We start from the raw sequence: 15153 nt of genomic DNA, 5'->3' as shown, positions 1-15153 counted from the left end.
GGGCATGGTGGCGCATTGCCGGTAATCCCAGCTACTTGGGAGACTGAGGCAGGAGAATCACTTGTACTGGGACACAGAGGTTGCGGTGAGCTGAGATCATGCCACTGCACTCCAGCCTGGGAAACAAGAGCAAAACTCCGTCTCAAAAAAAAAAAATCAGAATAATTTTGAATATTGCCTTTTCACTGAATGAAAGAGATGTAAAATAAGCACGCTATGGTATTATACATTCTTTGAAAATACCTTTTAATTGTTGCATAACATTTTAATATTTTTATATATCAGAATTTATTTAACTATCCCTTATTGCTAACATATGTTTAGTCTTTTCCAGGTTTCTAATTATAAGCAATATATCTTTGCATGTAAATTTTTGGTTATACGTTGGGTTATTTCCTTAGAATAGATTCCTGGAAGTGCAGGGAGATTACTGAGTTAACTTAGAAAATCTAAGAATAAAATTTAAAAATTGGCAGAATCAATACTCATAATTTAGTCTTATACTTCACTTGATTGATTTTATTTATGAGGAAGCTGAGGCTTAAAGAGTGAAATAACTTGCTTAAAGTTCCAGCATGAAATTACTCTAGAGCTAGAACAGAAACATCATTCTTTGTGAGTCTACTTTGCTTTTTGTAATTTTACCATGCTGACTCTAAATGGCAATTCGTCTCTGAGGGCCTCCCTCTCAGTTCCAGTTTGATGTCATCTGTGAAACCCCATGGATGTGTTCCGGAGTACAAATCAGGAATGGTAGTTACTTTGAGGTGGGTGATGCTTTTTTTTTTTTTTTTTTTTTTAAATCAGGGACAACCCACATGACAGTATATCTAAAGGCACCTTCCATTGGTGGCAAGACAGAATGGATACTGAGAAGTAAATATTCTCCCAGATAAAAATCTGTTCTGTGGAAAACAAAATGGAAAAATTCCACGAGAGTTGAAGGGTCAGGGTGCTCATCAAGTTAATGAGCTGAGATTGATATAAAATTATTAGGGCTCTTTCAGGGCCTCTGAGTTCTTTTACAGCCTTTTAGCATGTTGGGATAGCAGAAAATCCATGTGCTTTGAGTGGAAGACTGTCAGGTAACTCAATAAATACCTGTCTGGTCACTCTCTGTGACAGTCCCATATCCTGTAAACCCAGGTGTGTTTGCACAGCCATGATATCTCCATTTGATGGATATATCCTCTCTCAGCTAAAGGGAAAAGGGAAGGATACTTCTGAAAATTAAGTCTACCTGTGAAGTCAAGGAAACAGGCAGATTCCTGAGATCTCATTTTTAAAAGAATTCATTTTCTTAGTCTGGATACAAAGTACTAGAGATTGTTGTTTCTTAGGTTCTTCTATGTGGCTTATTCTAAAATGAGATGTTCTGATTCAGTACATTTTAATTAAGCACTTTCTAAAATCACTTAATGAACTAGGTGTAGTCAAAGAAATATAAATGGCCTCCAATCTAGATGGGGAGATAAGAACATGGAAAAAGTAAGTATTAACTGTAGCTATAACAATACATGAGAAGGAATATGACCAACTGATTTGACAGTAGACAGAGAATTTAATTAGGTCAGTTTACGCAGAAAGTGAAGGAGGGAAAAATTACCCAGTCAGTGTCCCCTGAGCTTGGAAAGCATTTGTTTGGGGGATATTAGGTGTATTTTCCCAGATTCTTTTACTTTGTATTCAGGGACTTGGAATACATCAGCATAGTACACATTCTAAAGCTCCATGGAGAAATGCCTGACGTACTCTAAAAGCATATTCAGTGACCAAGATGAGATGTAGGAGTGACAGAGGCTACTGACTTTCTCTCTTCCTTCCTTTGTAAGGCTCCCTGGGGAAAGGACAAGTAATTATGTAGTCAGTGGGTAAGGAGAGGGTGAACTATAACCACATATCAAGTAATATGTGTGTATGCATCATAGACAATGGGATGGAGAGAACTGGGAAGCAAATGCAAATGCGATGTCGTGTACACTGCAGATACACAAAGTTAATTACTGATGACATTATGACAAAAAAAGAATATGAGAAAATAAAGCAAGTTAGAAAAAATTAAGGGAAGACTGCAGAATAAATTATTATGGTAAAACAAAGATTAAGAAACAGTTAGAAAGGGATATAAGGTGATTTGGGGGAAAGAAAAAGAGAAGCATACGTGGTTCAAGAAAACACATAGCAAAATTCCCAAGAAGGGAAGAATACAAAAAAAGGAAATACTGAAGAAATGCACACTATTCTGGAAATTGTTTGACAAAACTGAGACAAGCAATATATGAATATTTGGAGTTTCATACCATACACTTAAATGAATTCCATTATTGGAATGAATAAAAAAGGTCCATCTAGTGATTGAACAAATTTCATATAAACTGACCCATAATATAAAGATAACAGGCACTTTGAACCCTTCTGGGTGTCTGTGGTAGCAAATACTCTGCCAGCAAGGACTGTGCATCTGGTATTTCAGAGGTCCCTGGAGTCAATCTGGGAGGCATGCTCCTTGCTCCACACTGGTCATTTCTCCATCACGCCACTGCATTCTGTTTAGAGCCTCATAGTGACATGTGAAAGGGAGAAACTGGAGAAGGTACGATGGTGAACAATGAACAGGAAGAACAGTGGAAGAGAAGCCTGTGAGGGAGGCACTTGACCATTTGCAAGTATATCCCAGTGAAAATAATGGTGAATAGATGTTCTTCATTTTTTACTGAAGCTACCATAGTATGTTTTTGCCAGGCTAGACATTAGGAAGAAACTCCTAATATAGCACCAAAATTCTAGCTTATAAGTATACAAGTCAGGAAGACATTAACATTCTATATTATTCATCAAGGACGATTTTTCAAAGGATATTAGCCACTTATATTTGTAGTACATGTAAGAACGTTCTACATCCCAGTGATGACCTGGTTTTGTATTTAAATTCTTCTATACATACATATAGAGCATAGAGAAAGCCGACAATACACATTCAATCCTGTGGTTGGGCCTTCCCACCCATACTGTCATACTTGTAGCAACCGTATGTAAAGAATGAACATAAAGACTATTTGTTTTATCTGTTTCAGACTTTATGACATCCTCAGTATACACTGCAGACCAATTAAAAATAAAAGCAAAAATATTTTCTAATCCTTTATAATCCCAACAACCACAGTTAACATCTTTATAGTTACCATTTCCTATCTGTCTCTATGTAAATATGCAGGTTGGGTAAAATGAATTGTTACCTTTAAAACTGTATATTTTCCCAGATTTTAAGGAAGGCTACAGAGTTCATGGCTTTATGATTGCTCTTTTTTAGAATAAATTTTAATAGGTGTATTGCTTATATATAGCTTAGTCTGGAAGACAGAGGTGGAGGGAAAAGAAACTAAGCCACTTTATGTAAAAGAGAAAAAAAATGCTGTGTTTATTATGGGTGATATAGGTGAAAAATTACAAGTTATTAATTGGAATGGGGAAGGGACTAGGGGATAGATCAAGGGAGAGAATAGGTGCTGAGGTGCTGGACGTGGGGATAAGGGCCAGGTCAAAGCAAACGCCTACCTGTGGGGGAAGCAAGTTCTAAAAACGGTGGCCCAGGAAGAAACGGTCAATGGATTCTATTATTAGGATGAATAAGAAAGGCCAATCTAGTAGTTGTCTTATGAAGGGCAAGACTTACAGTTCAACTAATACTTATGCTGAAGACTAATTTCAATCATTCTGAGTTGTATTGTCTCTGTTATTGTGCAAACTTTAGGAAAGCTTTGGGAACTGGCCACAACTTCACAGTGATAATTAAGTCTGTGTCCATGCTTGGAATGGGGTATGAGGATAGAATGTCACCTCTGAGGTGATTTGGTGGTATCTCTGACCTCTCTGAGAAAGGGACATTTGAGATGACACCTGTGAAAAAGGAGGTGAGGGATTTCAGGCAAAGGGAGACCTGAGTCCATGAGTGGGAGGAAGCCTGGTGTGATGGAGGAATGCAGGAACAGCAGTGTGGCTGGAGCACTGTGCAGATGGGGGACAGGGTCACACAGGGACCAGGACTTTGAAGGCCGTGTTAGGGATTCTGAAATTTATTCCCAGGGCAGCACAAAGCTTCTGAAGAATTTGAATGATAATAGTGATAAAACACAACTTTTATTTTTAAAATATCACTCTGTCTATGGTGTGGAGAGTGGATGGGACAGAGGAAAGGGTGGATACAGTGAAACGAGTTTGGAGGCTGACGGATGATGCTGGACTGGATGCTGATGATGGGGACAATGAGAAGCGGACATATTTGAAACATATTTTGAAGGTAGAATGGACAGGGATCAGTCATAGATTGAATGTGGGAAAACAAGTGAGAATAAAGTATTTTAAAAACCTCCCAGCATTCTGAGATAAATGGAGATGCCATTTACTTTAATGCAGAAGCTGGCTTGGGGCAGGAATGCGCTGAGGGAATGTAATGAGGGGAGAGGTGTGTGCCAGGGACAGTTTTGAATTTGAGATGTCACATAGGCTGTGTATGTGTAAACCTGAAGTCCTGAAAATAGGACTTGGATGCAGATACACATGTGGAAGTTGTAGGTAGAGAGGAATTTTTTTTAAGCCCTGGGAGAAGAAGAGATTGCACATGTAGAGAACCATGCCTAGGATGCCACCCCAGCTCAGGGAGGCCTAGGAAGTAAGAGAAACACCATGTGAGTGTGCTTCTATGGACTCTAAGACAAGGGAATTTTTCAGGAAGAAAGGGGTGATTCTTGAGTTGAAAGTTACTGAGAAGTTGAGTAAGATGAGAATGGAAAAAGCATCCATTGGCTTTGGAATATGGAGATGACAATGACTTAGTAAGAACCTTTCTTGGAGGGAATGCTGAGGAAGCGGAGAAGGATAGAGGACAAGGAAGTGGAGTCAGCCTGTGTAGACAACTTTTTGTTTCTTTAGAAACTTTAATTTGTACAAGAGCAAATGTAGGGCAGCAATTGAAAGGAAATATGAAGTCAGGGAAAGATTTCTAAATATAGGAGACTCTTAAAAATATTTACCTGCTGAGTGGTCCACTAAAGGCAGAGAGACGGAGCATGTGTGAGAGAAAATGGCTGGTTGAATGCACTCAGTCCTTGAGAGGATGAAAGGGGATAGGATACAGAGTGTACGTGGCAAGAAACTGCCTTTCCTGCGGCACCAGAGAAAAAGGAGTTGAAGGCTGCAGATGATGGTATACTTGCACGTTTGGAATCCTAAGGAAGAGGGAGTTTCTATCTAATGACTTTTATGTTTTCAATGAAGTAAGAAGCAAGGTTGGTAGCTCAGACATGGAGTGGGGAGAAGTGTGATGCAAATGGGGAAGTGATGAACCAGTCACCATGCAGAGGAGGAGAGTGAGCTGACTATAGAAATAGTAGGATAGCCATGGAGTGCTGCAAGCACACCTGAAGTGCTTATCATGAGCCTAGTAGGATTTCGGCGTGGTCTGCTGTGTGGTTCTCTGCAACAAAGCTCAGTCACATAAACACAAGTAATGGTAAATCAGGTGAGTGAGTTCACTAAGGCCTGGCGAATGTGATGGCAGGACAGGAGGTAGGGACTTGAAGATAATAAAAGGAAAGCTTGTATAAGGGATAAACTATGGAAGAGAAGCAAGTAAGTAAGAAAGTGAAGACAGGAGGAGTCTGATAGCGAGAAAGAAAGAGCCCAAAAGACCCTTGAAAGAACACAAAGAATCACAGCAAAAGAGCTGGAAGTGGAGCATGTGGTATTTGGAGACAGGAACATGTTATTTTGATTGTGGAAGTGGTTAATTTCCTGAAGGTAACCAACTCTAGTGGTCAAACAAGTGGATGGCTGAGGTCAAATGGAGGAATATTTTTCTGGATATGAGGAGGGTATTGATTGGGTCATTCATATCATAGGTATCCTGTAGCAATCAAGACTGAAAACAAGAGGTGGAGTAGGAATGTTTATATGACCTAAGGAGAGCCAATTAAAGTTCTGTGGGAGTCAAAGTTAAGCTCTTTTCTCTGCGATCTATAGTTGGGTAGATTATTTATGCTTTGAGGTCTGCTGATCTTCTTCATCATTGCATAGATAGAACCTCCTTAACTATTAATTGAATGCCAAAGAGAAATGGTGCTGAGAAAGGGGGAAAGAGACAGGGTCCTGAGTATAACCTTTGAACCTTTGGATCTATCCATGTCTAAAGTGCAACTGTCCCTTTTTTGTTAAGCTAGCCAAGTCTTTTTGTTTTGTTTTGTTTTCCTTTTTGTTGCTTGAAAATACAAAGCATAGACTGATATGGATAGGTCTGTTTCACCAAAAAGAAATATATAGAAATGCAACAGATTTGTTAGCAACTTACCTAATGACCATTCTCCCCCTTTTCTTTGCTAGCAAAATGCTGAATTATTTGTTGTCTGTGCCTCCACCAAAGTCTCAGGGAAGAGTTTAAGTCAATCACTGCAAATGCAGTTCCCTTGTCAGGCTTTGCAGCAAGGGAATGTCTGCTGGGGGTCATGTATTTGAGTTGTGTGACAGTGAGTTTTATGTGTCAACCTGACTGGGTCACCAGGTGCACAGGTATTTGGTCAAACATTATTCTGGTGTATTTGCAAGGGTATTTCTGGATGAGATTAATATTTGAATTGGTAGACTAAGCAAAACAGATTGCCATCCCCAGTGTGAGTGGGTCTAATCCAACCTGTTAAAGGTCTCAATAAAACAAAAGGCTGAGCAAGAGAGTGTGTGCTTTTTCTGCATTATGGTCTTTGAGCCAGGACACCGGTCTTTTCCTGCTTTTGGATTCAGCCTGGAACTTACACCGTCAGTATTCCTGGTTTCCAGGCCTTTGAACTGCACACCTGGGGACTTCTCAGTCTCCATAATCACATGAACCCATTCCTTATAATACATAGTTTTATAGATGTGTGTGTGTGTGTGTGTGTGTGTGTGTGCGCGCGCGCGCGCACACACTTGAGTTACATATTGGTTCTGTTTCTCTGGGCAACCCTGACTAATACAAGGAGTATCCCTCAAAAATTCATATCTCGAACTCATAATATGATCTCTTTTAGAAACAGAGTCTTTTCAGGTACAATCAGTTAAGGATCACAATAAGATCATACTGGGTTATGGTGAGCCCTAAATCCAATGACTGTTGTGATGGTTAGTACTGAGTGTCAACGTGATTGCATTGAAGGATGCAAAGTATTGTTCCTGGGTGTGTCTGTGAGCGTGTTGCCAAAGGAGATTAACATTTGAGCCAGTGGACTGGGAATGGCAGACCCACCCCCAATCTGGGTGTGCACAATCTAATCAGCTGCCAGCATGGACAGAATAAGAGCAGGCAGAAGAACGTGGAAATACTAGACTGGTTTAGTCATCTAGGCAACATCTTTCTTCCATGCTAGATGCTTCCTGACCTCAAATATCGACTCCAAGTTCTTCAGCTTTGTTCCTTGTTCCTCAGCTTGCAGACAGCCTATTGTGGGACCTTACCTTGTGATCGTGTGAGTCAATACTTCTTCATAAACTCTCCTTTATATGTACATCTATCCTATTAGTTGTGTCTCTTTGGAGAACCCTGACTAATACAACTAGTATCTGTTATAAGAAGAGGAGAGAACATAAAAAGAGACATACAAATGGTGGAAGCCATGTGAAGACTGAAGCAGGGATTGCAGTGATGCAGCTGCAAGCCAAGGAATGCCAGGACTGCTGGAACCCACAGAAGCTAGGAAGAACCAAGGGGGGATTCTTCTGCAGAACCTTTGTAGGGAGAATGGCTCTGCCAGCACCTCAATTTCAGACCTTTTGCCTACAAGCTATGACAGAATACATTTCTATTGTTTGAAGCCACTAACCTTTGTGGTAATTTGTGACAGCAACTCTAGGAAACTAATGCAGGTAGTTTCTAGGAAAGGTCTCTTCACTCACAAAAGGGACTCTACAGGGTGGGAGGACAATGTTGACACGTCAGGGGGGTGATGAATGGTTCTGTATGGCTGGGCACAGAACAAGTGGAGAGTCAAGACCCAACAAGAGCCCAAAAAGGTAATAAAGCCCAGCTGGCCATTAGCAGGAGCATTGACAAGCAGATGACGCATCATGTGAAGGAGTGGGTCAAGGGAATGATGAGTCAAGAAACAGAACCATTCTCTGAAAATAACGTTACTGTTTCCTTTTCACATGCTGAAGATGATGAGGTTCTTTCACTGCAAGTGTTGGCTAAAGTGGATTGTCAGCTTCCTGTTTTGGGATCACCAACACTTCCTGGGCTTCTTCCGTGCCCATGCCTGACTGCCTTCTTTGGTCTTCCAATAGCTTAGATTCCCTCAGGGGCATGCCACAAGCGGGCCAATGGGTTCCTCTAGCAGGAAGAATCTGCCTGTCCTCTCCTTTAGAACAAGGAAGTTGTCACATCCTCCTGCAATACTTACTACCACAGCCTTACTCTATTTCATACAATCAAATCCCTGGTGCACAATTAGGCCTTTTCTGCACTCTAAGTCCTGTCCTGGAATCCCATCTTCTCCATCAAAGAGGGTCTTTAAGAAATGAACTCTCCCTGTTCAGGAACCTTTTGTCTCCCCTTCTAACAATGTCATCTCTTCTCCAGTCCAGGTCCCTAGAACCCGGTAAATTTACTCTGCAAATGGAATCATGGGCCTTGATTAACTATCTTGTCAGCCAGCAAAAATGACACACATGCGTTTTAATAGGGGCCCTGTGGAGACAAAGAGTTTCAGAAAGCACAGAAGGCAATTATGTAGGTATTTTTGAAGAAAGAAGCACAGTGACCTCACAGGAGTTGGCTTGTGGAAACTAATCTGCTTTTGAATTCAGGATCCACTACTTGCTTACTGCATGGCCTTGAGCAAGTTAACCTTCTGAGCCTCCACTTCATCATCTGAAAATGGAGGTAACAGTAATACCCACCTAATGGAATGGTGGTGGGGATTCAATGGTAATGAAAAATACCACATATTGAGCCTGGTACAGAGTTACTTTAGCTCTTAGTACTTTTTAGAAGAATTTCTCAACATTTGGCACTATTGATACGTTGGGCCAGATCATTCTTTCCTTTTAGGGACTGCCCTGAGCATTGTAGATTGTTAGCAGCATCCCTGGACTATACCCACCAGATGCTAGCATCACTTCCATGCCCAGGCAGGACAATCAAAAATGCCTACAGATATTGCTAAATGTTCCCTGGACAGCTAAGCTGCCCCTGGTTGAGAACCAGTGCTTTAGAGTAAAGTGGGCAGGCCTCTGAACAGCTCTCAGTAAACAGTGGTTAATAATTTCCTGTCCTGCTTATATGTAGGGCAGAGTCCAAACAAATTATTTTGTTATGAGTAGTGACATTTTTTCTGATTTAAGTAAAAAAATCATCTTTCTTTCCAAACAGTGAAATGTCTATCTCTTACAGCTGTACTTCTTCAAATTTCTCACTCGATGGGCTGGGAAGGTGAAGCAATGGCAGTATATGAGGTGGGTCTGGTGACAGAATTACTTTCCAATGCTGCCATTCTTTTATCTTATTCTTATTTTATTTTATTTTCTGAGCTGGAGTCTTGCTCTGTCACCAGGCTGGAGTGCAGTGGCTCGATCTTGGCTCACTGCAACCTCTGCCTCCCTGGTTCAAGTGATTCTCCTGCCTCAGCCTCCTGAGTAGCTGGGACTACAGGTGTGTGCCACCAGGTCCAGCTAATTTTTGTATTTTTATTAGAGATGGGGGTTCCACAATGTTGGTCAGGGTGGTCTTGATCTCTTGACTTTGTGATCTGCATGCCTCAGCCTCCCAAAGTGCTGGGATTACAGGCATGAGCCACCATGCCTGGCCTATCTTATTTTTCCCCTTAAGAACTCATGCTAATTTTGCTTTCAAGTCAATAGTGTATTTCAGATTGTTTTCATAAAAATGTAATGTTCTTTTTTCCCTTTGAAATGTAACACACTTTAAGACAGCGGTATCTTATCTTGGGGCTTTGAAAGTCCCAGCATATGGCCAAATGCCCCAGTTATAAGGAAAAGCACTGTGTGCGCTTCAAGCTGTATGTGTTTTCTTCAGAAGTTATCAGGTATTATTTATGTTATGGGTTAATTTTTCCATCCTGCTATCAGTCTGCTTATTCTAACATTTTTCTCTTTGTTTCTACATTGCTTTTTAAAGCAAGAGCCGCTGAAAACAAGGGAAAATGTTTCAGAATCCTTAACCACTCAACACGAAAAAGATAATAATTTTAGAGAACGGGTCAATGCTAAAAAAATTTTTCCTAATGAAACTGACCAAACAGAATCAGGAGCACGTGGAAAAAGCTGTTTGAGAGTGTTGAGTCCTTGCAAACATTTCATTCTGTATTCTGTAAAAAGTATTTCAAAGGCATTAGGATCTGGTCCTGTTATTTCCATGGTCATTCCCCAAACTCCTATCAGACCAGAGAGAAGGACATTATGTTAAACACTAATTCTTGTTTTTATGATTTAATGAGCTACTTCTGAGAAAGCTACTGTTTCACCAGCCCATTAGAAATGTCTGGGGTGGCTAGTGCAGAATTAAGGCTTGGGTGACCCAGCTGAAACTAATGTCAATGCTTCAGTTATTTATGTTCTTCAGGCTCTCTGACCCGTCTCCACTGGTTAGCGCCTCCACTGGTTACTAGGCAACCACAGCTTATTAAGGTTGTATATGTTACACATGAACCCCAGGTATGTGTATGAAAAGGATCTGAATATTTTAATGAGAAGGCAATCATGAGCTGAGCTAGACTATTACCTTTGTTATTAGGTAAGACAAAATAGGGAGAAGGTGGATTCAGGAGGTGGATTAATAATATTCTAATGAAAAATCTTCATGCTTGCAGTTACAACTTTACACACAACAGCCCCAGGGTTGGATGATATGGGAAATCGCAAAGTGTAATTATCAGATGGAAGAATTCCTGTTAAGAACTGAGTGTAGTGGGCATTTACAAGTCCTGCTACATAGGTCTTCACTTCTAGCACTATAGGAAGGGAGAATCCAGGAGAGAATGGGAAGGCTGTTATAGTAGAGTAATTTTACCATTGTACTTAATGTCTGCAAATGTTTTTTGCCAAAGGAGAATTCCAAGTGCTGTGGGAATATGTCAGGGATTCAGATGGTGGCCTGCTCCGTTCTTCTCATGGTGGCACCCTTGACCACACAGGAGGAAAAGGAACTGAGAGAGGCTAAATCTGCTTCAGTATAAAACCAGAACGTGTTTAACTGAGGGGATGAGAGGCTCACTTGCTGTGGCTGAATGGGAAGAATGTAACCTTATCTGTAATGTACTAGTGCTGTTTTGCTGCCAAATATATGCTTTGTGGATGCTACTACCCTGGGAAGAAATTCAACTTCAGAAGGGAAGTCATGTGATACTAGAGCTGTTTACATACATTAGGGAGACATGATATAATAAAAACCCGTTCATAAAAAAAGACAGCCACCTTACTTATCCAACTAGGATTGGAAGTAAAAATACTGCAAGTTTTTTTCTGAGTCTGAAGGCATATTATACACAGACACAAGTGCAGTAAAATTTCTAGCCTACTGTTAGAGAATTGTTAGAAATAGACAAAATTGAGAGCTACATTATTTATCTGCTTTGCTAATTTGAAACTATCAGATTTACAGCTTAAGATTTCACTAAAATAAACTCTGTACAGACTTAACATTTGCATTTTGAAAGTGACAAAAATCAGTTGATGGCTAAAATACAAGCTCAAACAGTAAATTGTCGTTACTAAGAATGCACTAACATTAAATCACATTATTATTCACTTTTGTAAACCCATCAGAATTCTAGTTTTTGATGAAAAAACATTGCTCCATCCATTCTTGTGATAATATAGTTTTAAAAATCATACTTATGAAAAGGTAAATAGCATTCTGCAAAGCTCTTCTAGCGAAGTAAAGGGGCAATTCACAAACAAAAGATAACTAATCAGGAACATAACGTGGGAATGTGAACAGAATTCTCATTTTTTTTCTAAAATACTGTATGTTTATCTTACTCAAAGAGATATAGCAGTGTAGATATGTACTGAGATTTAAAAAAATTATTTTCTACTTCTGAAGTATTTAACAGGAAATAGTCATAAAACAAGTTATTCGTATAACAGTAGGAGACCAAAGACATATACATGTATCTTTTCAATGTAATACATAAGGTGCCTAAGAATTGCACTGTTTTACATTTTTTAAAAAAGTAAATATAAATATGTTTTAATCACTTTAGTTGCCATTTTTTAGCACTACAGTATATCTGCCAGTGCCTGGGCTATTTTAATATTCCCATTAAAGGGCAGTTTAGTGCCTTTAGGCTAGGGTTTTACACACACACACACACACACACACACACACACACACACACACAAGATGGTAAGCAGGATGTGGTCCAGAAAGACATTTCTGTTTTTCTCATACGTAGGACCAGCTCCTAGGAAAGTTCCGGATATTTAGTTAATTCTCAATAAATGCTTGATGAATCATAAATCTACTTCTATTCATTATATTTAAAATAAAAATCAACTTTATTTTCTCAGTCTTCTCTCCTTAGACCAGGAATCTTCTCTTGGGGGAAAATAAATTCAAGAATATATCAATATTAGCTAGTTTATTGTACAGTAGAGAGGAGCTGGGTAGTAGAAGACTCAGACATGTCCAAGTTGTGGCTTTGCTGCTAATTATTGGGGTAGTACTTAAGCTCTCTAGTCTTCAATTTCCTCAAGCCAAAAATTAGGAGGTCTGGGCTACATCATCTGAAATATCCTTTCTGATGCTTCAGTTCTATGATATTTTATGTCTCTAAGATATAATCTATGGCAAATATAACTAGGATATTACTTGAAATAATTATACTTTATCTCGGGTTCCCAGGTGCCTAACATAGAGCCAGGGAACATAAAAGATGTGCAATATATGTTTAAAAAATGAATGAATGATCTTTATAGGTATAAATGCTGCCTATGCATCCTTACGATTTTTCCCAAAAGGAAAGAACCCTTCTCTATGGATGCTGACTTTTGCAATTAAATTTAATTTTGAGCTTATTCATATACATTATTATTCTTATGCATGGCCCTTGAATAGTGCTATAAAAATTTCAGAATGTGTTTATGTATTTCTTTAAGAAGTGCTAATAGTATCACTATATCTAGGAAATGTTTTTGCATTCTAAACAAATTCTTTTATAATTAGTCATAAATATTTATTTCATAAATGTTCTTAAGGAGAAAAAAGAAAGAGAGACAGAAACTCTTGCCTTAAAGAGACTCCACCTCCAGTGGTAATCCTAGATAACATTTAGCACTAAAATTCTATCACTCTACAGCTTTAGATACCATCATTTCCAGGCTTATGTGCACATCAATAAAGAAGATTTTGTATAAGTAGGTTGCAGAACCACAAGGTGCTACATCTTTTTAACTCTTGTTGAACAGAAATAATGCTAATTTTAGCGTCAACCTAAACATAAACTTATTTGCCAATGAGTAAAGATCTGTGCAGTTATAAATAGCTTACTCCTCGGGAAATGTTTTAAATGGAAATTTTTAACACTATCTAACATACACATTCTTCTTATAGGATTAAATTGGAAAGCTCTTTTAGAGTGGCAGTTTGCTGCAGAGGAAAGATCTAACATTCTCATTCTGCCACTTACCAGAAATACAACATTGGCAAGTTAGCTAAGCTATTGGAACCCCAGTTTTTTCTCTGAATAACAGAGATAATAATAGTTAATTTGTGGGGTTATTATGAAGATTAAATAAGATAATGTTCATGGAAAGTCTGCTTTGGTGCTTGGCACAGAGTGCCACAGACCCCCTCTGTGAGGTTTCCTTCCCCAGAACGGAGCTCTTCTTCTATTTCTAATGGCTGGATAAAATATTATGATCTTAACTACACTGAAAGCATTCAAATGTATCTCAAAATATGACCCTCCATACTTCATTCAAAACCAGAAAGGAAGACTACTTCTGAACTTGGTATAGGAACTTCAAACAGGAGGAGACTTGGCATTTGTCTTTGATGAAAAATTCAGAAGAGAGAGAGACAAATAACATGAGAAGTTACAATATGGTGCTGTGATTGATAATGAAGGTTGATTTTCTTTCTGCTGTCTACATTAGGTGCTGATCTCCTAAAAATACCCCAAAGTCTATGTGCATTCAAAGACAGGACACATAACTATAATCCATGAGAAGTTCATCAGTGACTTTAGTGAAAGGGTAACAGCAACAGCTGTGCTGGATATTGAAAGATGACTAGCATATTGCAAGTTACGAAAGAGTACATGAGTGTATGCGGATAAGGGGGATTTGGGGGTGGAGTGTGGATGGGAGGAGCATCTAGGCAGAAGAACTAGCATGTGCAGAAGTAAAGGAGTAAGAGCATGGCTTAGGAAAGGCAAAATATCCTTGTATTAGCAAAGATCAGCTGATGGGGAGCAAAGGTAGGCAGTGAGACCCAAGAGGTCCATTGTACCAGTATTATGACATGCTAAGGAACACAAGACACAGATTTTCTTCGGATGGGGCAGTCAATGCTGGCTTTGAAACCAAAGTGGATGAGAGTACTTAGATGATATTTTCAACTGCTCGTTTCGCACATGCAATGCATCAGGAACTCCATTGTGCTTTGTTTTATAGGTATTGTTTCCTAGTCCTTGAAATGAAATAGACTTATCTTTTCAGCTTGGTCAACTGACACTCAGAGAGGTTAAGTAACTTGCTCAAGATTACACATCCTTAAGCAATCTTGTAAAAGGAGCAATGGGATATTTGAGATAGAACAAATCACTGAAGAAAGAAAATGATGAGATCTGAACATAAGTTAGAAAGTTAGTTTAGTCAGTCATGTTTTAAAAGGAAAGGGGAGGAAGAATACAGAAAAGATGGAATTTCTGTTCAAAGTGAGCGTTCATGATTTGGGCAGGTCTGTTAATACAGGCGTACTCTGAAATGACAGAATGTTTTTAAATAATACAAAATGTTGCTTCTGTGTTTTAAAATTGCTCGGTGATTATTTTACGTCAGAGGCAGTGGAGCATCATAATTAGTAGCTCAGGCCCCAAAGCCAGGCTGTCTGGATTTGAATTTTCACCTTCAACTTACTTAACCTCAGGCAGGTTATTTAACTTCTGTGGA

At 39.2% G+C, this 15153-nt stretch overlaps 1 protein-coding gene across 32 annotated transcripts in view; it reads right to left on the bottom strand.

Annotated features, from left to right (window-relative positions):
* Nucleotides 1-15153, bottom strand: part of DTNA (dystrobrevin alpha) — a 397895-nt gene that overhangs the window by 189046 nt on the left and 193696 nt on the right. The window lies entirely within an intron of this gene.

This window comes from Papio anubis, chromosome 19 (genome assembly GCF_008728515.1).
Source record: "Papio anubis isolate 15944 chromosome 19, Panubis1.0, whole genome shotgun sequence".
Lineage (NCBI taxonomy): Eukaryota > Metazoa > Chordata > Mammalia > Primates > Cercopithecidae > Papio > Papio anubis.
Note: the sequence above shows the minus strand (reverse complement) of the source record. Positions and strands in the feature narration are given on the sequence as shown.